Source organism: Hyperolius riggenbachi, chromosome 9 (genome assembly GCF_040937935.1).
Source record: "Hyperolius riggenbachi isolate aHypRig1 chromosome 9, aHypRig1.pri, whole genome shotgun sequence".
Classification (NCBI taxonomy): Eukaryota; Metazoa; Chordata; class Amphibia; order Anura; family Hyperoliidae; genus Hyperolius; species Hyperolius riggenbachi.
Genome location: NC_090654.1, coordinates 229,444,982 through 229,469,689, shown reverse-complemented (window position 1 = coordinate 229,469,689; position 24,708 = coordinate 229,444,982). Strand labels below are relative to the sequence as shown.

At 43.1% G+C, this 24,708-nt stretch overlaps 1 protein-coding gene and 2 non-coding genes across 8 annotated transcripts in view; all 3 read right to left on the bottom strand.

The window, feature by feature from the left end:
- Positions 1-24,708, bottom strand: part of PAPLN (papilin, proteoglycan like sulfated glycoprotein) — a 235,240-nt gene that overhangs the window by 205,551 nt on the left and 4,981 nt on the right. For 5 of the 6 annotated variants that reach the window (XM_068254118.1, XM_068254120.1, XM_068254121.1 and 2 more), the window contains exons 2-3: positions 24,195-24,256; positions 17,089-17,152 (exon numbers count right to left, since the gene is read on the bottom strand). The gene's annotated coding sequence lies outside the window, so the exon portion shown is untranslated. The remainder of the gene's footprint in view (positions 1-17,088; positions 17,153-24,194; positions 24,257-24,708) is intronic. The other variant, XM_068254122.1, reaches the window with a different exon arrangement.
- On the bottom strand, positions 16,842-16,932 carry LOC137533736 (Z30 small nucleolar RNA). The gene has a single exon (XR_011024201.1). It is a non-coding gene; the product is annotated as a Z30 small nucleolar RNA (small nucleolar RNA).
- LOC137533737 (Z30 small nucleolar RNA) lies at positions 23,948-24,038 on the bottom strand. Its single transcript, XR_011024202.1, has one exon. It is a non-coding gene; the product is annotated as a Z30 small nucleolar RNA (small nucleolar RNA).

Sequence of the window (24,708 nt, the reverse complement as noted above, 5' to 3'; positions counted from 1 at the left end):
TATGTAGCCAGGTGTATATGTGTCCAGTATGTGTAGTCAGGGGGTATATGTGCCCAGTATATGTAGGCAGAGGGTATATGTGCCCAGTATATGTAGGCAGGGGTATATGTCCCCAGTATATGTAGGCAGGGGGTATATGTCCCCAGTATATAGAGGCAGGGGGTATATGTCCCCAGTATATGTAGGCAGGGGGTATATGTCCCCAGTATATGTAGGCAGGGGGTATATGTGCCCAGTATATGTAGTCAGGGGGTATATGCACCCAGTATATGTAGTCAGAGGGTATATATGCGCCCAGTATATGTAGTCAGGGGGTATATGTCCCCAGTATATGTAGGCACGGCGTATATGTCCCCAGTATATGTATATTTTTTGGGAGGGGAGCAGCGCATAGAAGAGGGAGAGCTGTGAGCAGCGGTGGAGAAGGGGGGCCATCTCCCCCCTCCTCTCACCTGAGGTGCTCTCCCTCCCTCGCTGTCCCCTCCACAACTAATGTCCGTCCGGGTGGCTGGCAGCGGCGGGCGGGACTTAGCTGCATCTCGTCGCAGCGCCGGATGGATCTGCCGCTACTCTCTGGTCTAGTCCAGACCAGAGCAGTGGCTGCAGGACCCGAACTTCCGGCGCTGGAGCGAGACGGAGGTGAGTCCCGCCCGCCGCTGCCAGCCACCCGGACGGACATTAGTTATGGAGGGGACAGCGAGGGAGGGAGAGCACCTACGGTGAGAGAAGGAGGGGGGAGATGGCCCCCCTTCTCCACCGCTGCTCACAGCTCTGCCTCTTCTATGTGCTGCTCCCCTCCCAAAAAAAAAACAAAAAAAAAAACCTCTGCAGCTCAGCTGGGCGCCCTCGGGGACTCGGGGCACCTGTCCTACCCCGACCCCCCCTAGCTCCGCGTCTGGGTGTGCCAGGGCCCTTCAAGAGATATCCCATCACTTTACAGACAGCAGAAAGCAATGAAAAACCTTTCAACGTGGATACAGCAATAGCAACTTCAACAACAAAATTCATAAAACTTTTTAGTTCTATTTTTTCTCCCCATAGGAATGAAAGCGTATAAACTCACATAAAACTATAATCTATAACATGCGAAGTGATATATTACCATTATATTTTATGTAAAAAGTGGACGCAAACATAAGCCGTCCTGACCACAGACCACCATAACTGTTTAGGCTTAGGCTCCCACCGCGCACTTTGGTCCTGGGCTCAGCTCAGCTTCACCTAACCTGGGCCTCCACGCTCACGCTGTCTGCGGCCGGCTGCCTGTTTGTTTAGCCTCGCTCTAGGGATGGCTGGGGCTCAGGGGCCGCTGGGCTGGGCTCGCTGGCGGCGCCTCTTCCTGTCTTCCACTGACTTGCCGGCTGCCGCTCTGCGCAGCGTTCCACTAGTATATGGACGCTGCGCGGCGGTGCGGCGCCGGCAATCATCACGTGTGACGTCAGTGACGTCACTCGCTGAGTGGGGATGGGGGAGATCCGGCCCGGCGGTGAGCGGCTGAGCGCTGCGTAGCAGCGTATGATAAATAAATTAATTTAAAAAAAAACCCACTGCAGCTGAGGAGCTGGCGGCGCCATCGGGGACCTAGCGCCCCGGGGCACTTGTCCTACCCCGACCCCCCCTAGCTCCGTGCCTGCCTATACTGGAAACAATATGAGACTCTTCTTTACTATTACTGTTCTATTTCTTAGCTGTAGTACACATACAATTCATCATACGTTTATTTTCACTTCAGACACCCTTTAAAAGTAGACAGAGCTGACTGACGGAACCCGGTTCCCGAAGCTGCAGGCAGAGGACAACGGTGGCGTGGGAGCGATCCAAGCGGATGGGGCTGGAGGAAGCTCCAGGTGTGTATATTTTTTTTTACTTATTTGACGTCTGGTACACTTTAAGGGATCCACAAGCCATAAACACCAAAGGTCAGCACCACAAAGTAAAATATAGCTCTTATTAGCTCAAACAAGTGTCAAGCAGAATGGTCAGTAGCGAGTGACTGCGGTTTCTGGATCTTTGTCAAACTACTCTTAGCCAAAGCAAATGAAGTACAAAAACTATTCTTTCCCTTTACACTTTGGATGTACTAGAAAAATTCAGGGCAATTTTTCCAGTACGAAAGAAAAAAAAATTAATGCTAGGAATTAATCTTAACCTAAAACCTGTACAATTAAAGAGGAAAAATCTTGGAGATCTATGCAAATTAAATACATTTATTGTATAAGCTATTTACTTAAAAAGTAAAAATTTGTATTTCAAAAGACTGATCGGAAACTTGGCGAGTCACTTAACACCAGTCTACGTTAGTACAGCAATACATTTTGCATGAATTTAAGATATGTAGTTTAGGATTGCTGTTAAACTACTTTGCAAAGTTGCTAATTGCTTTGCCTTTCGAATGTCAGATTATATTCATAACAAGCACTGAGGCCTGAGGGCAGGTTTACGAAATACCAATTTATGTAAAACTGCAAGCGGTGTTGATTCTTATACAGTATTGTAAAACATTCCATAGACACTCTTTTTAAATCGGTGGATTACAGACTATGGCACACAAGCTTGGATGAGGGAATAATGAAGCAGTAGCAAACTGTTTGGCAGTGACCAATATTCACATGTGGTGTTGAAGTACTGGTCATTCTAGATTTAGTCTATTTTTGCTTACTCAAAAACACTTGATTGTTTCTGATCATCAAATAAAAAGTTTAAGCAAAAAGATAACTTGCATAAATATTACATGTATTTTTTGAATGCACGTTTAATGTATGGAAGGAACAAGGTTACCAACACCCATATCACAATTAGAGCATTTAAAGAGTCACTGAAAAAAAATTATGATATAATGAATTGGTTGTGTAGTATGGATAATTACTAGAACATTAGTAGCAAAGAAAATATTGTCATTTTTATTTTCAGTTAGTGTTTTTTTATAACATTGCATAATTCTCTAATATTTGCAGTTTACACACTACTCACCATTCTAAATGAATTTACAGAGAAGGCCAGTGAACTATTGACCTGTCCTCTGGCGAGAAAAAGAATAGTGTGACTGACAGTTGAGATAACAAGCTTCAGAAGACAGAGCTCTATGTGACTTTGAAAGTCATGGAGACCAATGGCTCTTTTGCATAGATAACAAAAAGGAGTTTCTTAACTCTTCCTGTATTGGAAACAATATTAGACTTAGGTCTCTGCTCCTAATGTGTTATTTCTTAGCTTTACTACACATACAAATCAATTTTTTTTTCACTTCAGTGTCTCTTTAAATGCACCTCTAGCTGATTTTGATTGACCTTGTTCCAAACTGCATAGTTTACATTTAATCTGCACACAAATTAGAGTTGCATCTCATTGGCAATTTCTATTTTGTAATTTTCACTAGAGAGCTGAATTGATGCTTCCCTCAAATGTAGCATTTGCCCATGCCCTGAAGCCACACTGCATTCCCCATGAGTACACCACCTCCATGCTTGTAGGCATGATGGCTTCATTGTGGTAAGCAAGGTTAGCATTATGCCATATGTAATAAGACCATGTCCACTTTTGACTCATCAGTCCTCAGCGTGGTAATTGATATGTTTTTGACAAACAAGCTTTCATGTTCCTATTGTTTAACTGTGGTTTTTGCCTTACAATTCAAACAGAGATACCATTTTGAACTATGTCTTTAATGGTAGAATCATTAACAGTTACATGAAATGAACTGAGAGGAGCCTGCAGTAAAAGAGATGTTTGTTTGGGTCCTTCTGTGGCTTTCTGGACGTGTTGAGTTCTCTAGTGGAACGTCTATGCAAGCCACTCGAACAGATTTACCACTTTTAAAAGATTTCTCTGCTAGGAGATGATGCCTCACAGTGGTTTACTGAAGTCATGGTCTGAAGTGGTTTAGTAAGCTTTCCTGATTTCTGCATCTTATTTAAATAAAGAGCGTAACACAACTCTGGGTGGTGCCGGTTCTTTGATTCTACCGACTTCTACTTGTCAAACTTCAGCTGGTCTCCTAGAATTCATTTTAAAATTGTGTGTATGGCTTGTTGTGACTTTTTGGTCAATTTCACATTAGTGGAAAGCTCCAGTGATGTTCTCATACCTAAATGACAATTCGGTTTGATAATGTAGGCAACTGGTATGTCTTGTTCAATTTACCCCACTACCATCAAAACTGGAATCACTGGTTGAATGAGTGACTAGTGGCAATTTCTTTAAGTAATTGGGTTGTCTTTTGCAACATACTAAATTTGTTTGAAGCTCAGAAACAAATCATTGTTTTGAATAAACAATGACTAGAAATGGGACTGGCATTGAATGACTGTATACATACACTATGCTAACTTTGTGCTTGTGCAACATACCAAGCTAGTCAAAAAGGCTTTAAGAAAATTTTTTTCACAGAATTTCTTTTCCAAGCCATGCTAATAAAAAAAAAAAAAAAAAGTATAATGAACAGAATGGTTTCTGTATGAATAATTCTAGAACACAGAAACAGGACTTTTGTAATGACCCCCAAGTAACCTAAAATCTATTTTGCAGGTTGAAGATAAGAACAAATCATGTAAAAAAGGGACAAATTGAAAATGGTTTTCTGTTCAATTTTAAATGCTCAACTCAAATAAGGCTGTATGGAGTACAGGATTATTGGTACTTTTCCGTTAGCCTGGCACATCCGATAGGTGGCGCTAATTACATTAACAGTCACATAGCGAAAGTGTAACTTGGAATAAATAATGTAATGTAATAGGCACGTAACAAATCTCTCTCTACTATAGAACACTGGCAGCCGGGGGACACGCGTGCCCCCGAGAGTCGTTCTTTGCAATAGCAGTACAATAGCAGTCGCAAGAAACAAGCAGAGCGGGGAGGCTGCAGACATTGCTTCTGCCAGCACCCGCTCTGCAAGAACGAAAGGCAGGATTACCGTGCCGCGACGAACGACCCGGCTACCAGTGTTCTATAGGAGACAAGGGGGAGGAGAGCGAGAGCCGAAGCTGGCGGCTTCATCTGTTACATTGCCGCCGGCTTAATTTAATGTACTTCTGTTACGTGCCTATTAAATTACATTTGTTCCAAGAAACACTATTGTTACGTGACTATTAATGTAATTAGCGCCACCTATCGGATGCGCCCGGCTAACGGAAAAGTACTGGATTATTACGGTTACGTTTTAGCAAAGTCTTACAGTACAGACAATTGCACATGATTGACAAAATTTATATAATGGGAATGAGCACAAAAGAGGCCCAATATTTCACCTACATTACAACAGAAATAACAAAGGAGGTGGTCTGCTCCCAATTTTAATTATCATTCATGTAACATGTGCATAAAAAGCAAATGAATCAATGGCAGACAAAAAAAAAATCATGAAAAAAAAAATACACTTACAGGAAATGTAAATGGTCAAATGTACAGAATAATTAAATGCTATCAAACTAGTTGGATTTAAATAAAAACGTGATTTGCCAAGTCCACAAACACCCAAAAAGGAGTGGACTAATTGCTACTTGAAACGAAAACTACAGTGTCCCTCCTTCTGGTGTGACTTTTCTAATAAATGTCTTCAACAGTCTGAGCTGCAGAGGAACGGTAGAGGAGCCTGTGCATGCCCAATGGAAGGCAGGTATGTCCATCAAACAGGACCTTGACATGCAGAACAACAAAAGAGAAATTCCAGTTTTGCATATTTTTAGCAGTTTGACAAGAATGTAAATGGTAAAGAAATTTTAGGGGAGGAACACTCACATCATGTCCATCCATACAGAAAATAAATTACACAAATAGTGTGAAATGTTGAGGTCCAGCAGTTGACTAATGGACCAACACATGAAAAAGTGTGAATTAGCTTGACAGCTTCACGTTGCAATCCATGTTCACTCTCTCGACACTTCAAGAGGCCCTTTTCTTGTGGTATGAAAAATCCAGCCTCATAACAGCGTCACAGACCCAGTCTCCAAAATGTGAATCCATTTCACACGTGTCTTTTCATAGGGTCTCACATAGGGTCAATAGGGTCTCACAGCTGTCTGCTCAGCTTCTGAGCTTGCCTTTCCTTGGCTTCAAAGGCAAACTTGGTATCCTGAAGTTGGCCAATGGCTTCTTTGGCCTCCTGCATGTCTTGAGTAATCCGGGTGTACTTTTGAGCCAAGTCCTTGTTCTCTTTCCGGAGGTCTTGCACCAGTTGGGTGACCTCCTCTGTTTGCTTGGTACAGTGACCCTTCAGTTGCTCTACTTCAGACAACATAGCCTCCATGGTCTTCACCAGGGAGTCTAGCTTCTCTTTAGACATGATGCTGTGATTATTTTACTGATCAAGAACGATGGACAATTTTTGAACAGAAACAAGTGATGCTCTGTGTGTCTGGCAATCAAATTGCTGCCTTCTAAAACCATAATTTATAGAGTCTGTGTTCTCTCGCTTTACATCATCACTAAGCTTCTTTCCTAGGATAATCTCCATCCTCTACGCACAGTGGAATAATCCAGTAAGATCTGAGCATTATGCTGACTGTTACACATGTAGTGCAACGTATGTCATTAGTAATGATTGAACATGATGAACCTTTCGCCCCCATACACATTTTAATCTACTCACATATAGATACATTATACACCCAACTTAAAAAAAAAGGTTTAGCTAAAAAACAAACAAACAAAAAAAACAACAACTACCAAGTAAAAATCACTTCTCAAAAAAAAGTTTTGAAGAACAATTTTAAAATCTTGCCATAGTGCACAAGTACAGTACAATTTAAAAGTGAACCAGAGACGAAGCACCCTCATGTATTTTATCATATCTATCAGTGGGAACATTAGAGAAAATACTTACCCTGCTCTGTTATTCTTCACTGCTCAGCCTGCTTCTAATCAGCCTTGATAAAATCCCTGACTGAGCATTCAGTCTGGCTTTGCACAGGAATCATTATAGCTGAGTCTGTCTTTTCTGAGGTCTTTTCAAGAGAAAGCCTGCCCCCTTGTGGCTCTGCTATAATGACTTAGCTATAATGATTACTGAGCAAAGCCAGACAATGTTCAGTCGGGGATTTTATCAGGGCTGATTAGAAGCAGGCTGAGCAGTGAAGAATGATAACAGAGAGCAGGGTGGGCGTTTTCTCTAATGTTCCCACTGATATATCTGGTAAAATATATGAGGGTGCTTCGTCTCTGGTTCACTTTAAGCAAGTTAAAACCTAAAAATGTCGATTTGCAGGGGAAAAAAAACAGAACAAATCGCCCATTTCAGGACAACCCGCAAACAGAATTAAAAAAGGTAATGTTAAAAAAGTTTACTAGCGATGCATTAGTATATGCAGAGAGGAAGAAAAGAAAGTTTTAAATTTAGCACTGATATATACAGTGCTGCCCATAATTATTCATACCCCTAGCAAATTTTGACTTCTAGTTACATAGTTATTTGGGTTGAAAAAAAAAAAAAAAAAAAAAAAAAAAAAAAAAAACATACGTCCATAGAGTTCAACCAGAAAAAATACAACACCAGCTTGCATATCCCTGTTGATCCAGAGAAGGGCGAAAAACTCTTACAAGGCATGGTCCAATTAACCCAAAAAGGGAAAATAATCCTTCCCGACTCCAGATGTCAATCAGATAAAATCCCTGGATCAACACCACTTTACCACAATACTTTTATTCAACCAGGAAGTAATTTTTTGACGGGAAATGACATAGGTGTCTTCTAAAATATAATAAGACAATGTACAAGAGGCATTATTGTGGGAAAAAAAACATTTCTCAGCTTCTATTTACATCTGAGCAAAAAGTGTCCAAGTCCAAAATTATTCATACCCTTCTCAATCAATATAAAAGTCTTTATACAGCAAATTCTTCCTATAATTGCAGACCAGCTTTTTGCATGTCTCCACAGGTATTTCTGCCCATTTAACTTTAGCAATGAGCTCCAAATCTTTCAGGTTGGAGGGTCTGCTTGCCATCACGCTGAACCTTAGCTCACTCCACAGATTCTCAATTGGATTCAAGTCAGGACTCTGGCTGGGCCACTTCAAAACGTTAATGTTGTTGTCTGCTAACCATTTTTTCACCACTTTTGCTGTGTGTTTTGGGTCATTGTGATGCTGAAATGTCCAGTGGTACACAAGGCCAAGTTTCTCTTCAGACTGCCTGATGTTGAGAATCCTCATGTATTGCTCTTTTTTCAAGGTGCCGTTTACTGCGATTAGGTTCCCACCACATGTTTGACAGTGGGGATAGTGTTCTTTGGGTTGAAGGCTTCTTTTTACGCCAAATGAAGGAAACGTCATTGTGACTAAATTAGATTTGTGTTTCATCGAACCATAACACAGAAGACCAGAAGTCTTCTTTGTCCAGATGAGCATTTGCTAAGACAAGCTTTTGTGTGCCTTATCTGGAGAAGTGGCATCCTCCTTGGTCTGCATCCATGGAACCCAGGAGTGTGCAGTGCCCGTTGGATTGTCTGCTTGAGACATTGCCACCAGCAGAGCCCAGATTCAAAGAACATGAGAAAAAAAGTCTGGCACTATAGTGTTTATTGTACAAAAAGATGTCACATAAAGTGAATTAAAGTGCATCAGCAGGCATGATATACATTGATTGATCATGCAGGAAGAAAAACACATACCATCATGGTGTCTTCAAACTCGGCTGGGTACAGGTGGGAGGCAGCGGTAGTGGGTGCCACTAGGTGCACGGCCTAACGACCGTTTCGCATGGCTTGCGCCAGGCTTTATCAAAGGTAAAGTGTGCAACAGTGCTGGAAAGGCAGCGAAGCGTTTTTTTTTCTCATGTTCTTTGACTGCTACAGAACTCTCCTTTGGCAGTCTTGAGCACATAGTGTACTGAGTACTATTTCTGTTTGTGACTTTATCACTCCGAGTGCCTGCCTGCTCTCCCATACATTAGAGCCCAGATTCACCAGGATTGCCTTGGTGGTGGATCCTTGGATTATTTTTCACCGCTCTCATTATCCTCCTGGCCAGCACAAGTGTCACTTTAGGCTTCCGACCACGTCCTCAGATTTTCCACAGTTCGGAATGTCTTGTATTTTTATGCTGTTTTTCACCTGTTGAGTTGATTAAAACAGCTGTTCCCAATTAACCAGGGGAATTAGAATGCTGTAGAACAGCTTGTACTATTTGGAATGGTATAGAACTTTGGATTTTCCCACAGACTGACATGGGTATGAATAATTTTTGACTGGACACTTTTTTGCTCAAATGTAAATCAAAGCTGAGAATTATTTTTTTTCCACAATAATGCCTTGTACATGGTCTTATCTTTTGGGAAACGCCTGTGTCATTTCCTGGCACAAAATTACTTGCTGGATGTTTAAAAATAAGCTCTGACTTGAGCGGGTTGCTGGGGGAATCTTTGTTGGTGGGGTGGAGGTTTTGATTGTACATTATGTAAATAATAACTATGCTGTGTTTTATACACTCCTGACGACGCCTCTTTTTGGGAGGTGAAACAATTGTTGAGTTACACTTCTGGGTAGTTACTATTGCACGGTTCACACACCCCTATGGTGAATATATTCCTCACCCAGCTACCTTCTGTGAAGGCATACTTATCCCCTGTGGGGATCATTTCAGCACAGTGGCATTTATATACCAACAGAGATACATAGGATTTCAGGAGCACACACTGACATTGATGATCATGTGGGATAGCTACACCCCAAGATAGACTTATCTGGGGGGGGATCAGCAAAGACCCCTACGGGATCATTCATTCAGCTGATAAGCTGCCAGTGTGTGCAATAAAGTTTGTCCTTTTGTATATAAATATCTGATTGGTGCCTCTGTACTGCGAAGAATCCAAAGCAAATCCCTTTTGCAGTTAAAGTGCACTCATGACTGTGAAATAGGGAAAAGTTTTAAGTAACTTTATTTATGTACCTGGAGGTCAAGCCAAATTGGGCAACGTGTGATATTCATTCATTTACCTGTACAAGCGATTCGGTAGTGAGATGTTTAAAAATAACCAAGTCAACATTTTCCAGGGGTATGAATAATTACGGGCAGCACTGTATAGTACAGGAGATAGATTATAATTAATATATATATATATATATATATATATATATATATATATATATATATATATATATATATATATATATATATATATATATATATATATATATATATATATATATCATACACCAAGGGGTAAGCAGCACAAACCGTATTTTACGCAGCACTGGAGGTCCCCAAACTCCATAAGAAATATATAATTACAGAGGGGCTGCAGCGCACAACAGGAAAACAGTGACAGGGGCTCTTGGTTATGCTTTAACGCGCTTAAGCTCACCTTCTGCGCCAAAGTGTCCCCGATCTGGCGAGTCCTACTCTACCATGCAAAATGCCAGTTTTTATAAGCAGTCTAGTGGGAACTAAACCAAAAAACCAAGAGTCAACTAAATGGGAAAAAAGGTGATTAAAAACAACTTACTTTTCACTAGCTACCAAATGAACGCTCTGAACATGTGCAATGCACTCATTTATATGCTTAACAGTGCTAGAGGTGGGCATGGTTATGCAAGCTCACAGGGGAAAATTATAAATAAATACCAAGGGGTAAGCAGCACAAACCGAATTTTATGTAATTCTATGCAAAGCATGCACGCAGCACAGGAGGTCCCCAACCTCCATAAGAAATATATAATTACAGAGGGGCTGCAGCACACAACAGGAAAACAGTGACAGGAGCTCTTGGAAATGTTTTTCCCCATTTAGTTGACTCTTGGGTTTTTGGTTTAGTTCCCATTAGACTGCTTATAAAAAGTGGCATTTTGCATGGTAGAGTAGGACTCACCAGATCGGGGACACTTTGGCGCAGTTGTTGAGCTTAAGCGCGTTAAAGTGCAACCAAGAGCCCCTGTCACTGTTTTCCTGTTGCGTGCTGCAGCCCCTCTGTGTGTGTATGTATGTATGTATGTATGTATGTATCTCGTACATACATTATATATATATATATATATATATATATATATATATATATATATATATATATATATATATATATATATATATATATATATATATATATATATATATATATATATATATTATGATTTCTTCATCAATTCATTTTTGCTGGATCTTCTTTTAGTGAACAGAAGCTCTGGAAAATGGGACAACAAAAATATACAGAGAATTTCAACAAACCACCTGGTAAGATTTACTGACAAATTTAGAACCAGAAATGCTATTTTCAGCAATCCTTTAAAGCATATTATATATAAAAAAAAAAAGTGTACACAGAATTTTATGGATTATGCAACTGTAATGCTGGGAATACATGATATTTTTCAGTCGATTTACTGTCCGATCTTATTTTCGATCGATTGTCTTATCTTTTATCAACTTCCATTCACTTTTATGAGAAATCAATCAGAGAAATGATCGAAAATAAGATCGGACATGTTGGAAATTATTTATCGAACTATCCATGTGCTGAAAAAACTTATGGGGTATTCCCAGCATTAAGTAGTTACATTTTTAGCATTTTTTTTCCTGGCGAACTGATAATACATCCGGGGGCGTAAAGGTGGCTCGTTTGTACAGTATGCCTCTAGCTTATTCATTTCACTCAGCCATTCCAAGCCAATTTGCGTAGACAGCCATTTCAGACTTAGAGAGGAACTGTAGTGAAAATTACCGTATATACTCGCAAGCAAGCCGAATTTTTCACCCCCCAAAAGTTGGGGGGGGGGTCGGCTTGCTTGTGAGTCATGGGTAGGTGGTGCCCCTCTCCGCTCCCCCCGCTGCTATTACCTTAGGCGGCGCCGCTTCCTCTATCCCCGTCCTGCTCCGATAACTAATTCACAGCAGCGCGCCCCTCGCTGCTGTGATGACAGAGGAAACCATAGAGAGCGGTTCCCATAGTAACGGCATCGCCGCTACAGGAAGCCGCTCTCTATGGTTTCCTCCGTCATCACAGCAGCGAGGGGCGCGCTGCTGTGAATTAGTTACTGGAGCAGGACGGGGATAGAGGAAGCGGCGCCGCCTAAGGTAATAGCAGCGGCGGCCGCGGGGGTAGCGGGGAGGGGCACTAACTACCTACCCACCCACCTACCCATACTGGCACTATGCTAGCTATACTGGGGCACTATGCTAGCTATACTGAGCACTACAGGATCTTCTCAAAAAATTTGCATATTGTGATAAAGTTCATTATTTTCTGTAATGTACTGATAAACATTAGACTTTCATATATTTTAGATTCAAATACACACAACTGAAGTAGTTCAAGCCTTTTATTGTTTTAATATTGATTATTTTGGCATACAGCTCATGAAAACCCTAAATTCCTATCTCAAAAAATTAGCATATTTCATCCGACCAATAAAAAAAAAGTGTTTTTAAAACAAAAAAAAAGTCAACTTTCAAATAATTATGGTCAGTTATGCACTCAATACTTGGTCGGGAATCCTTTTGCAGAAATGACTGCTTCAATGCGGCGTGGCATGGAGGCAATCAGCCTGTGGCACTGCTCAGGTGTTATGGAGGCCCAGGATGCTTCGATAGTGGCCTTAAGCTCATCCAGAGTGTTGGGTCTTGCGTCTCAACTTTATCTTCACAATATCCCACAGATTCTCTATGGGGTTCAGGTCAGGAGAGTTGGCAGGCCAATTGAGCACAGTAATACCATGGTCAGTAAACCATTTACCAGTGGTTTTGGCACTGTGAGCAGGTGCCAGGTCGTGCTGAAAAATGAAATCTTCATCTCCATAAAGCTTTTCAGCAGATGGAAGCATGAACCCACTTTTGAACCAGAAACAGCGGCAGAAGCGCCTGACCTGGGCTACAGAGAAGCAGCACTGGACTGTTGCTCAGTGGTCCAAAGTACTTTTTTTCGGATGAAAGCAACTTTTACATGTCATTCGGAAATCAAGGTGCCAGAGTCTGGAGGAAGACTGGGGAGAGGGAAATGTCAAAATGCCTGAAGTCCAGTGTCAAGTACCCACAGTCAGTGATGGTCTGGAGTGCCATGTCAGCTGCTGGTGTTGGTCCACTGTGTTTTATCAAGGGCAGGGTCATTGCAGCTAGCTATCAGGAGATTTTGGAGCACTTCATGCTTCCATCTGCTGAAAAGCTTTATGGAGATGAAGATTTAATTTTTCAGCACGACCTGGCACCTGCTCACAGTGCCAAAACCACTGGTAAATGGTTTACTGACCATGGTATTACTGTGCTCAATTGGCCTGCCAACTCTCCTGACCAAAGAATCTGTGGGATATTGTAAAGAGAAAGTTGAGAGACGCAAGACCCAACATTCTGGATGAGCTTAAGGCCGCTATCGAAGCATCCTGGGCCTCCATAACACCTGAGCAGTGCCACAGGCTGATTGCCTCCATGCCACACCGCATTGAAGCAGTCATTTCTGCAAAAGGATTCCCGACCAAGTATTGAGTGCATAACTGAACATAATTATTTGAAGGTTGACTTTTTTTGTTTTAAAAACACTTTTCTTTTATTGGTCGGATGAAATATGCTAATTTTTTGAGATAGGAAATTTGGGTTTTCATGAGCTGTATGCCAAAATCATCAATACGAAAACAATAAAAGGCTTGAACTACTTCAGTTGTGTGTATTTGAATCTAAAATATATGAAAGTCTAATGTTTATCAGTACATTACAGAAAATAATGAACTTTATCACAATATGCTAATTTTTTGAGAAGATCCTGTATACTAGCTAAACTGGGGCACTTTACTAGCTATACTGAGCACTATACTAGCTATACTGAGCACTATACTAGCTATACTGAGCACTATACTAGCTATACTGAGCACTATACTAGCTATACTGAGCACTATACTAGCTATACCAGCGTTTTTCAACTAGTGTTTTTCAACACTAGTGTGCCGCGGAACGTTGCCTGGTGTGCCGTCCTCTTATCCCCCCTCCCGAACGTCCCGGCGGCCGCCGCTGCTATTACCTTAGCAGCGGCCGCTCTCCCCTCTCCAGCGCATCTGTTTATTCTAGCAGCGTATCTCCGGCTGCTCTGTGTGATGCGCAGGAGGCAGGGCTCGGTTTCCATAGTAGCGGCGATACATATCGCCGTTACAGGAAGCCACTGCCCTGCTTCCTTCCGCATCACACAGAGCAGCCGGAGATATGCTGCTTGAATATACACGCGCCGGAGAGAGGAGGAGCGGCAGCTGTTAAGGTAATAACAGCGGCGGGGTCGGGCGGGGGGCACTATACTGGCTATCCTGGGGCACTATACTGACTATACTGGGGCGCTATACTGGGGCACTATACTAGCTATACTGGGGCACTATACTGGCTATACTGGGGCACTATTCTGGCTATCCTGGGGCACTATACTGACGCGCTATACTGGGGCACTATACTGGGGCACTATACTAGCTATACTGGGGCACTATACTAGCTATACTGGGGCACTATTCTGGCTATACTGGGGCACTAGACTAGCTATACTGGGGGGCTATACTGGGGCACTATACTGGCTATACTGGGGCACTATACTGGCTATACTGGGGCACTATACTGGCTATACTGGGGCACTATACTAGCTATACTGGGGCACTATTCTGGCTATACTGGGGCACTATTCTGGCTATACTGGGGCACTATTCTGGCTATACTGGGGCACTATACTAGCTATACTGGGGGCTATACTGGGGCACTATACTAGCTATACTGGGGCCCTATACTAGCTATACTGGGGCACTATACTGGCTAAACTGGGGCACTATACTCGCTATACTGGGGCACTATACTGGCTATACTGGGGCACTATACTGGCTATACTGGGGCACTATACTGGCTATACTGGGGCACTATACTAGCTATACTGGGGCACTATACTGGCTATACTGGGGCACTATTCTGGGGCACTATACTAGCTATACTGGGGCACTATACTAGCTATACTGGGGGGCTATACTGGGGCACTATACTAGCTATACTGGGGCACTATACTGGCTATACTGGGGCACTATACTGGGGCACTATACTGGGGCACTATACTAGGGCACTATACTAGGGCACTATACTAGGGCACTATACTAGCTACACTGAGGCAACTAAACTCCCTACACTGGGGCAACTATGCTAGCTATGCAGCCGCACCCCAGGCCCCCCCCCCCATAGTCTGCTGCGCACGGCACTGTCGACTAGGTCGCGCAAACAACCGGGGGCCGCACTTTTATATGATCAACAGATAGAAATAGAGAATTGATTTTGTTTTTCATGCCTAACAGTTACTCTTTAAAAGAGAATGCATAAATTGTTACGTTAGTGGATTTAGCTTCTTGTAGATGTATGCCATGAAGGTATATTGTTCTTTTTGCAAATTAGGGCTTGTAATTACTGATAGAGTATGAGAAAACCAAAAACGACACCATTTCCAAATAAAATATTATCACTATACATTGTGCTAATGACAATTTAAACATAATAAATAGGACAAATAGGCAAATAAAATGTGTGGGTTTTATCTACAAGTGCATGTTTTATTTTAGGCCCCGTTCACATTACAAACGCAGACGACCAAGCATTCGGAACGCAAAGTGTACGAACGCACGCCATCCGCGTTTGTATGCGTTGCATGGCTGATCCCATTCACTGAAAGTGATCATTTAGGTGTAATAAGTAGTGATAAAGTTATTGGCGAATAAATAGGAGAAGTGCTGAAACGTGAAATTTGCCCTGGTCCATAAGTGGAAAACAACCTGTAGTGGTCAAGTGGTTAAAGCAGGTACTTTAAGAAGTACCCAGTCAACGTTATCTACTGCAACCCCCTTGCTTTCCGGAAAAAAAATCCCCAAAAAACAAACACATATTTGGGCAGACTCGCACTTCCCAATCTCCGAATATAATTAGGCAGAGTCCCCCATAAGAGCAGTTTTGAAGTCCCAAGAGGGTCACAATATTGGCTGTTTAGTGTATATGGGTACAGCAAATCTCCCAATTTTCGGATCACATATACTAATAACCTATATATTAGGATACCAGGAACCAGAATTGGTAGGAGACTTGATAGAATATGCTATATCATCTCTTTGGCCTAGTGCACACCAGAGCGGTTCTGCTGCGGTTTGCGATCCGCTTGCGGGTGCGGATCCGCTAGGGTAATGTATTTCAATGGGCTGGTGCACACCAGAGCGGGAGGCGTTTTGCAGAAACGCATACTCCTGGGCTGCTGCAGATTTTGGTTTGCGGATGAGTTTCTGCCTCAATGTTAAGTATAGGAAAAACGCAAACCGCTCTAAAAAACTGCACTTCAGAGCGGTTTGCCAGGCGGTTTTTGTTACAGTAGCTGTTCAGTAACAGCTTTACTGTGACAATACATGAAATCTACTACACCAAAAACGCTTCACAAAACCGCAAAATGCTAGCTGAAACGCTGCAGAAAAAGAAGAAAAAGCGTTTCAAAATCTGCTAGCATTTTGCGGATCTGCTAGCGGTTTTTGGTGTGCACCAGGCCTTTATGGGTGTTGGAGGGAGGCAAAGTTCATATGGCAAAGCCAATATAGTTGCCATCTGATATGGAGGTATTAATGTGTTACCCTTTACTTTTTATTTTAGTTTGTGTTTCTTTTAGTTATACTCATTTTTGGCAAGATTTTTAGATCTTTTTTTGTGTGTATATGCAATGTTTATGGTAGCATAATTTATCTTCATGTTGGGGCCAGGATTCCTGTTATGTAACAGACTGACTCTTTAATGTGACCCCTCTTTTGGCATACATTGTCCTGGTTCATATGCATACTATTGTATACCTGTTCCTTTATATTATTGCTTGCCAGTTATGCCAGGAACTGGATGTAGCTATTCAAAATCACTCTACCCATTATCAAGTGTGAATGCCACGGACATTTCCATCAGCTCAGAGAGAAGATTAAATGATCATTTTCCTAGTCAGAGCAGACACAAATCCGCAATACCAGGTCAGAATTAATCGCTCATCATTGCTGAAGTCCAGACCCTCAAACTTTCTATTAATACCATGACCTTTCCTACCTTTCATAATCTGCACAGACTGACATTGCCGAGCTTTGACCAAAGTAAGGCTAAGGATGAAATGTATGAATTGAAATAATTCCTCTACAAACAGTTGATGAAAAATTACCTGTGTCTCCTTTTGGTGGATGGTGTGTTCCTGCCAGATGCTGGTGTCCAGGTTAGCAACAGGTCTGCATGAAATAGAGAAAAAAAAAACCTTGCAACTGCCTGAATAAAAAGGTGCAAAACGAAGCAGTGTGCTTAAACTGAAATTCTGCTTTTGTTAAAAATGTCAAGTAAACAAACTGTGAGATAGAATAAAGGGGGGGGGGGGTGTGACCTGATTAACCTTCCTGGGGGTAAAGCCGCGCAGGAGGTTTTCTCAGGAACTGCTGGGCCGATCTGCGTAATTTTTTTTTTTGCTCAACGCAGCTAGCACTTTGCTAGCTGCGTCAGCACCCCGATCGCCGCCGCCCCGCGCCAATTCGCCGCTATCCGCGCCGCCGCTGTGCCCCCCCCCCCCCTAGACCCCTGCGCTGCATGGCCTATCAGCGGCAGGCAGCGCTAAGGGGTGGATCGGGTCTCCCTTAGACGTCACGACGTCCATGACGTCGGTGACGTCATCCCGCCCCGTCGCCATGGCAACGGGGAAAGCCCTCCAGGAAATCCTGTTCTTTGAACGGGATTTCCTGATCGGAGGGGCTGGGAGGATGTCGCGGAGCAGCGGCTATCATGTAGCGAGCCCTAGGCTCGCTACATGATTTAAAAAAAAACAAAGAAAAAACGGCAGCGCTGCCCCCTGGCGGTTTTTAATAGACCGCCAGGAGGGTTAAGTACAAACAAACCTTATTCAGAAAATACAAAGCTTTATTTGGCACTTACTAATGTATAAAGGATACAATTCCACCATGGTAACCCATCCCCCACATCAACTAGGCCTATTCTTCCCTGAACCCCGAAACCTCCCACTTCTAACCACTGAATACTCTTTTAGGTCATGTGCACATGAACAAGTACTGTGGCTGCGCAGCCTCTAGTCATGAAAAAAAAAAAAGGTGAGACAACTAAATCCGTCCCAGTAGTTTCAAAAAATGGGATTTGATGAACCAGTTTCGTTGGTTTTGGAATGATCCTGAAAGCGTCGCCATAGGGAATTTTTCGTTTATCTGTAAGAGTTCCACTTAAGTCATTACCCACAGGCGTGCTCCTCAATATCAAAATAGATTATTTCTCCACATCACATAGGGTTCTGCATTCAGCACAGCCCATGCACACAAGCCAGCCCGGCAAGGCAAACAAGATTCTTCATGTCTCCATAAGCTCAGGAAACACCACAGCAGTGTGTATCAATGTAGCATAGCATAGTCTATTATAGTGAGCACAGTATATGCAGATCAGCCAGTCAAACAAAATGGCAAGGCACATGAAGCAAGAGTTCAGCATGTATCATTGCAGCATGGCATATCTTGTTAAAGCAAGCATAGCACATGCAGGTCAGTCAGTCATGTGGAGTGACAAAACACATGAAGCAGAGGTTCATATATGGACAGCATTAGCAGCATCTCTGCAGCCAAGCAATTGCAGCTGAATTGCAAAACCTGTGCCCAATGGGCTCTTACTGTGTCCTCCGATACGAGGCTCCAGCAGCTTGTGGTGGAGCATGACCAGGGGGAGACTCCACTCAGGTTCGGCCGAGCAGGGAGGAGTGGTTGTGTGGAAAAGGGAGCCGGGGGCCTGAGTCAGACGGCATGGGAGAGCGGAGGTGGCACCATCATGGTGGAGGACGGCATCTCGCATCTCCCGACCCCACCCCAGGGCCACCGCGAGGGGGGGGGGGGGGGGGCGGAGCAGGCAGACACGACGGGCGCGCCAACCAATAGCGCACCCGACGCGTCCGCCAAGCCCCGCACGCAGGCCCAGGGGAAGGGGCGGGAGACACCAAAGAGCAGCCGGATCGGATGGCGGCAGCAAAAAAAAGCAACTGACGTCCAGCGCTCAAATTCAGGTTGATGCTACAAATACCCATAGCGCATAGCACAACTACTGTTCAAAATTAGAAAAGCCACCCATATATAATGGTGACCCAACAACACAATCAGCTTAGTTATAAATCACAGCATATGAAACTCCGCTCAACAGCACTATTTAAATTAACCCCATCATTTGGCGTAGAGAAGCACGCACCAGCGCACATCCCCACTCCAATGGGGACCGTGCCTATACTAGCACCTCATAAATGTGTCATAACCCACTTTAAGAAATAGCACGAAATGCAACATATGAGATGCCCCAGCGGGAAGCCCCAGGCCCCTCACCACAGACGTGCAGCACAAACGCAGACAGCAAGGACTGTAAGCACAGGAGCCATATCAATAACCCAATCACTGAGGTGGAAGAAAGGGAACATAGCTTGTGTTTTCATTGAGGCCTAGCGATTTAGTTGCACCCAGGTAAAAAATCCACCGTGCTTCACGTTGTAGAAGCAAACGATCCATATTACCACCCCTCACAGAATTGTGAATCCTGTCCAAACCAACAAAACGCAAATATTGAAACTTACCTTCATGAGTGGACTTAAAATGTCTCGCTACAGGGGTAAGATTATTTAAATTTGAACTCTTCATGCTCACAATATGTTGCGAGATTCTTGAACGGAATTCATTTTTGGTCTTTCCCACATAAAAGGCCCCACATGGGCAAAGCAGCAAATATACCACAAGGGTAGTGCTGCAGTTAACAATGTGGGAAACACCAATTATGACCATCCGGTAAGCAAACTGATTTGCCCACCTGGATGTACCGACACACCGAACACCCGCCGCAGGTATACAGTGGGTTGCAAAAGTATTCGGCCCCCTTGAAGTTTTCCACATTTTGTCATATTACTGCCACAAACATGAATCAATTTTATTGGAATTCCACGTGAAAGACCAATACAAAGTAGTGTACACGTGAGAAGTGGAACGAAAATCATACATGATTCCAAACATTTTTTACAAATCAATAACTGCAAAGTGGTGTGTGCATAATTATTCGGCCCCCTTTGATCTGAGTGTAGTCAGTTGCCTATAGACATTGCCTGATGAGTGCTAATGACTAAATAGAGTGCACCTGTGTGTTATCGAATGTCAGTACAAATACAGCTGCTCTGTGAGGGCCTCAGAGGTTGTCTAAGAGAAAATTGGGAGCAACAACACCATGAAGTCCAAAGAACACACAAGACAGGTCAGGGATCAAGTTATTGAGAAACTTAAAGCAAGCTTAGGCTACACAAAGATTTCCAAAGCCTTGAAGATCCCACGGAGCACTGTTCAAGTGATCACTCAGAAATGGAAGGAGTATGGCACAACTGTACACCTACCAAGACAAGGCCATCTACCTAAACTCACAGACCGAACAAGGAGAGCGCTGATCAGAAATGCAGTCAAGAGGCCCATGGTGACTCTGGAAGAGCTGCAGAGATCTACAGCTCAGGTGGGAGACTCTGTCCATAGGACAACTATTAGTCATGCACTGTACAAAGTTGGCCTTTATGGAAGAGTGGCAAGAAGAAAGGCATTGTTAACAGAAAGCATAAGAAGTCCCGTTTGCAGTTTGCCACAAGCCATGTGGAGGACACAGCAAGCATGTGGAAGAAGGTGCTCTGGTCAGAGGAGACCAAAATGGAACTTTTTGGCCAACATGCAAAATGTTTGGCAGAAAACTAACACTGCACATCACTCTGAACACACCATCCCCACTGTCAAATATGGTGGTGGCAGCATCATGCTTGGGGGGTGCATCTCTTCAGCAGGGACAGGGAAGCTGGTCAGAGTTGATGGGAAGATGGATGGAGCCAAATACAGGGCAAACTTGGAAGAAAACCTCTTGGAGACTGCAAAAGACTTGAGACTGGGGTGGAGGTTCACCTTCCAGCAGGACAATGACCCTAAACATAAAGCCAGGGCAACAATGGAATGGTTTAAAACAAAACATATCTTTGTGTTAGAATGGCCCAAAGTCCAGATCTAAATCCAATCGAGAATATGTGGCAAGATCTGAAAACTGCTGTTCACAAACGCTGTCCATCTAATCTGACTGAGCTGGAGCTGTTTTGCAAAGAAGAATGGACAAGGATTTCAGTCTCTAGATGTGCAAAGCTGGTAGAGACATACCCTAAAAGACTGGCAGCTGTAATTGCAGCAAAAGGTGGTTCTACAAAGTATTGACTCAGGGGGCCGAATAATTACGCACACCCCACTTTGCAGTTATTTATTTGTAAAAAAATGTTTGGAATGATGTATGATTTTCGATCCACTTCTCACATGTACACCACTTTGTATTGGTCTGTCACGTGGAATTCCAATAAAATTGATGCATGTTTGTGGCAGTAATGTGACAAAATGTGGAAAACTTCAAGGGGGCCGAATACTTTTGCAACCCACTGCATGTACCAGTAACCTTACAATGCTTCATGTTGGTTTGGGGATCCACAAAGTGGCTATTGACCAAAAAATCCCGTAGGGATGGTGCTCGGCGGAATAAAAAAAGGGGGGCTTTAGTTAACATCGTGCCTAATTTGGTGTCATTGGTGAGGATGTGCCAATGTTTCTCCAAAATCTTGGAGACTTCTCGATGCTGCGCAGAGAATTTTGTACAAAACCTAGTGGCCTCCGTCCTGTCTCGGGTGGGTTATCTATTCGTGTCTAACAGTGCGGATCTATCGCTAGCATCCGCTCTCTTGTACGCCTTCACAAGAATTTTAGCTTTATAGCCCCTTTATCTAAATATCGATCTCAACTGCGCAGCCTCCCTCCGAAAAGTGATGTCCTCAGAACAATTCCGTCGGGACACGTAAATACTGTCCGGTAGGAATTCCTTTAATAGTATGACTTGGATGGAAGCTTTCCGCTCTCAGTAATGCATTTGTTGCAGTTTCCTTTCCATATAGGCGTGTAGAGATAGGACCATCAGTTGAGACCGAGATTAAGAGATCTAAAAATGGGACCTCCACATAGCTCATATGCATAGTAAATCTAAGATTCCAAATGTTTTTATTAATAATCTCAATGAATTGAAGTAAAAGATCTCTCCCACCCATCCAGAAAAGTAAGATATCGTCGATGTACCTGTGCCAGGCCAAAGCGTGGCACAGGTACATAGACAGGCCCTCATCAGAAAACAGTTCTCTCTCCCACGCCCCCAGGTACAGATTGGCATACAACGGAGCACATGTCGTGCCCATCGCAGCCCCCTGCACCTGGAGGTAGTGGGTACCCTTAAACAAAAAGATATTGTTTCTCAGAATAAAATCCAGCAGGGTCAACAAAAACATGTGGGCCGTATTCTGTATGCCCAACTCCCCAAGAAAAATCCTGACAGCCTCCACCCCAAGATCATGCGGTATGCATGAATACAAGGCCTCCACGTCCAGGGTCGCAAGCAAGACCCCAGGGGGAAGCGGAAGATTCTCCAAAATTTGTAATAGATACGACGAATCCCGAACGTATGATGGCAATGCCCGAACATGCGACTGGAGATGTCTGTCTACATATACGCTCGCATGTTCAGTCAAAGATCCCCGACCCGACACAATTGGGCGTCCTGGGGGTTTCCTTAGGTCTTTATGGACCTTAGGAAGTGAGTAAAATGTGGGCAAAATTGGATTCAGCACTTTTAAAAAAGTCACTGTATCCAAAACCATTACTGTGCGGGTTAAAGCGTCGTCTATAATCGCAAATAGCTCTCCCTGGCATCGTGCAGCCCTGGACGGGGAAACCCTTACATAACAACTTCGCTGGTTCAAAATGTCTAGACACATCTCTCTGTACAGTTCCACCTTCATAAGCACTATGTGTTCCCCCTTTATCTGAGGGTTTAATAACCCATAAAATGCGTGCAACATGCGTTTCTGGACCGCACTGGTCCGGAACGCATGCAGTGTGAACATCAGACAGCACACTCTATGCACTGTCTGATGTCGTTCGTGTCGGCCTCCTGCACGCGTTCCCAAAACGTGGCTGGAAACGCGTGCAGTGTGAACAAGGCCTAATGGCTGAAAACTGAGAAATAATGAATTAATTTTTTCTCATTATTGCCTTTAAATGCATATAAAATACTATAATTCTTAGCAAAATGTGCCACCCAAAGAAAGCCCAATTTGTGGCATAATAGATCATTTTGGTGTGATAAGTAGTGATAAAGTTATTAGCAAATAAATAAGAGAAATGCTGAAATGTGAAATTTGCTCTGGTCCGTAAGTGGAAAACAACCTGTAGTGGTCAAGTGGTTAAAACAGCTACTTTAAGAAGTACCCAGTCAACGTTATCTACTGCACCCCCCTTGCTTTCCAAAAAAAACCCCCAAAAAACAACACATATTTGGGCAGACTCGCACTTCCCAATCTCCGAATATAATTAGGCAGAGTCCCCCATAAGAGCAGTTTTGAAGTCCCAAGAGGGACACAATATTGGACAGATGTTGCCTGTTTAGAGTATATGGGTACAGCAAATCTCCCAATTTTCGGATCACATATACTAATAAGCTGTATATTGGAATACCAGGAACCAGAATTGGTAGGAGACTTGATAGAATATGCTATATCATCTCTTTATGGGAGCTGGAGGGAGGCAAAGTTCATATGGCAAAGCCAATATAGTTGCCATCTGATATGGAGGTATTAATGTGTTACCGTTCACTTTTTATTTTAGTTTGTGTTTCTTTTAGTTATACTCATTTTTGGCAAGATTTTTAGATCTTTTTTTGTGTGTATATGCAATGTTTATGGTAGCATAATTTATCTTCATGTTGGGGCCAGGATTCCTGTTATGTAACAGACTGACTCTTTAATGTGACCCCTCTTTTGGCATGCATTGTCCTGGTTCATATGCATACTATTGTATACCTGTTCCTTTATATTATTGCTTGCCAGTTATGCCAGGAACTGGATGTAGCTATTCAAAATCACTCTACCCATTATCAAGTGTTAATGCCACGGACATTTCCATCAGCTCAGAGAGAAGATTAAATGATCATTTTCCTAGTCAGAGCAGACGCAAATCCGCAATACCAGGTCAGAATTAATCGCTCATCATTGCTGAAGTGCAGACCCTCAAACTTTCTATTAATACCATGACCTTTCCTACCTTTCATACTCTGCACAGACTGACACTGCCGAGCTTTGACCAAAGTAAGGCTAAGGATGAAATGTATGCTTTGAAATAATTCCTCTACAAACAGTTGATGAAAAATTACCTGTGTCTCCTTTTGATGGATGGTGTTCCTGCAAGATGCTGGTGTCCAGGTTAGCAACAGGTCTGCATGAAATGGAGAAAAAAAAACCTTGCAACTGCCTGAATAAAAAGGTGCAAAATGCTGCAGTGTGCTTAAACTGAAATTGTGCTTTTGTTAAAAATGTCATTCACCTTTATCGGTACTGTACAAATGTTTTGCAAGTTAATGTGATTGAAAGCCACCTTTTCAGTTCAGTTTATAACCAGCTATGTATTTCCAAACCTGACCATATGCACACATTTACTTCTTTTCAAGGAATCTGTACAGTACAGATTGAAAGGTAGGTTTCTCTTCATACATGACTTGGCACCAGGGCAGAGAGACCACGTTACTTTGTTTACTTTCCATATATCAACTAAAGCCGCATCTACACGCGTAGAGGCGGCTCGATTAGTCGCCGGATCGCCTCTTCCGCGTCCCCGCTCGTGCCCGCCGCGTCCCCGCTCGCGTGCTGGATTAGATTCCCCGCTCATCT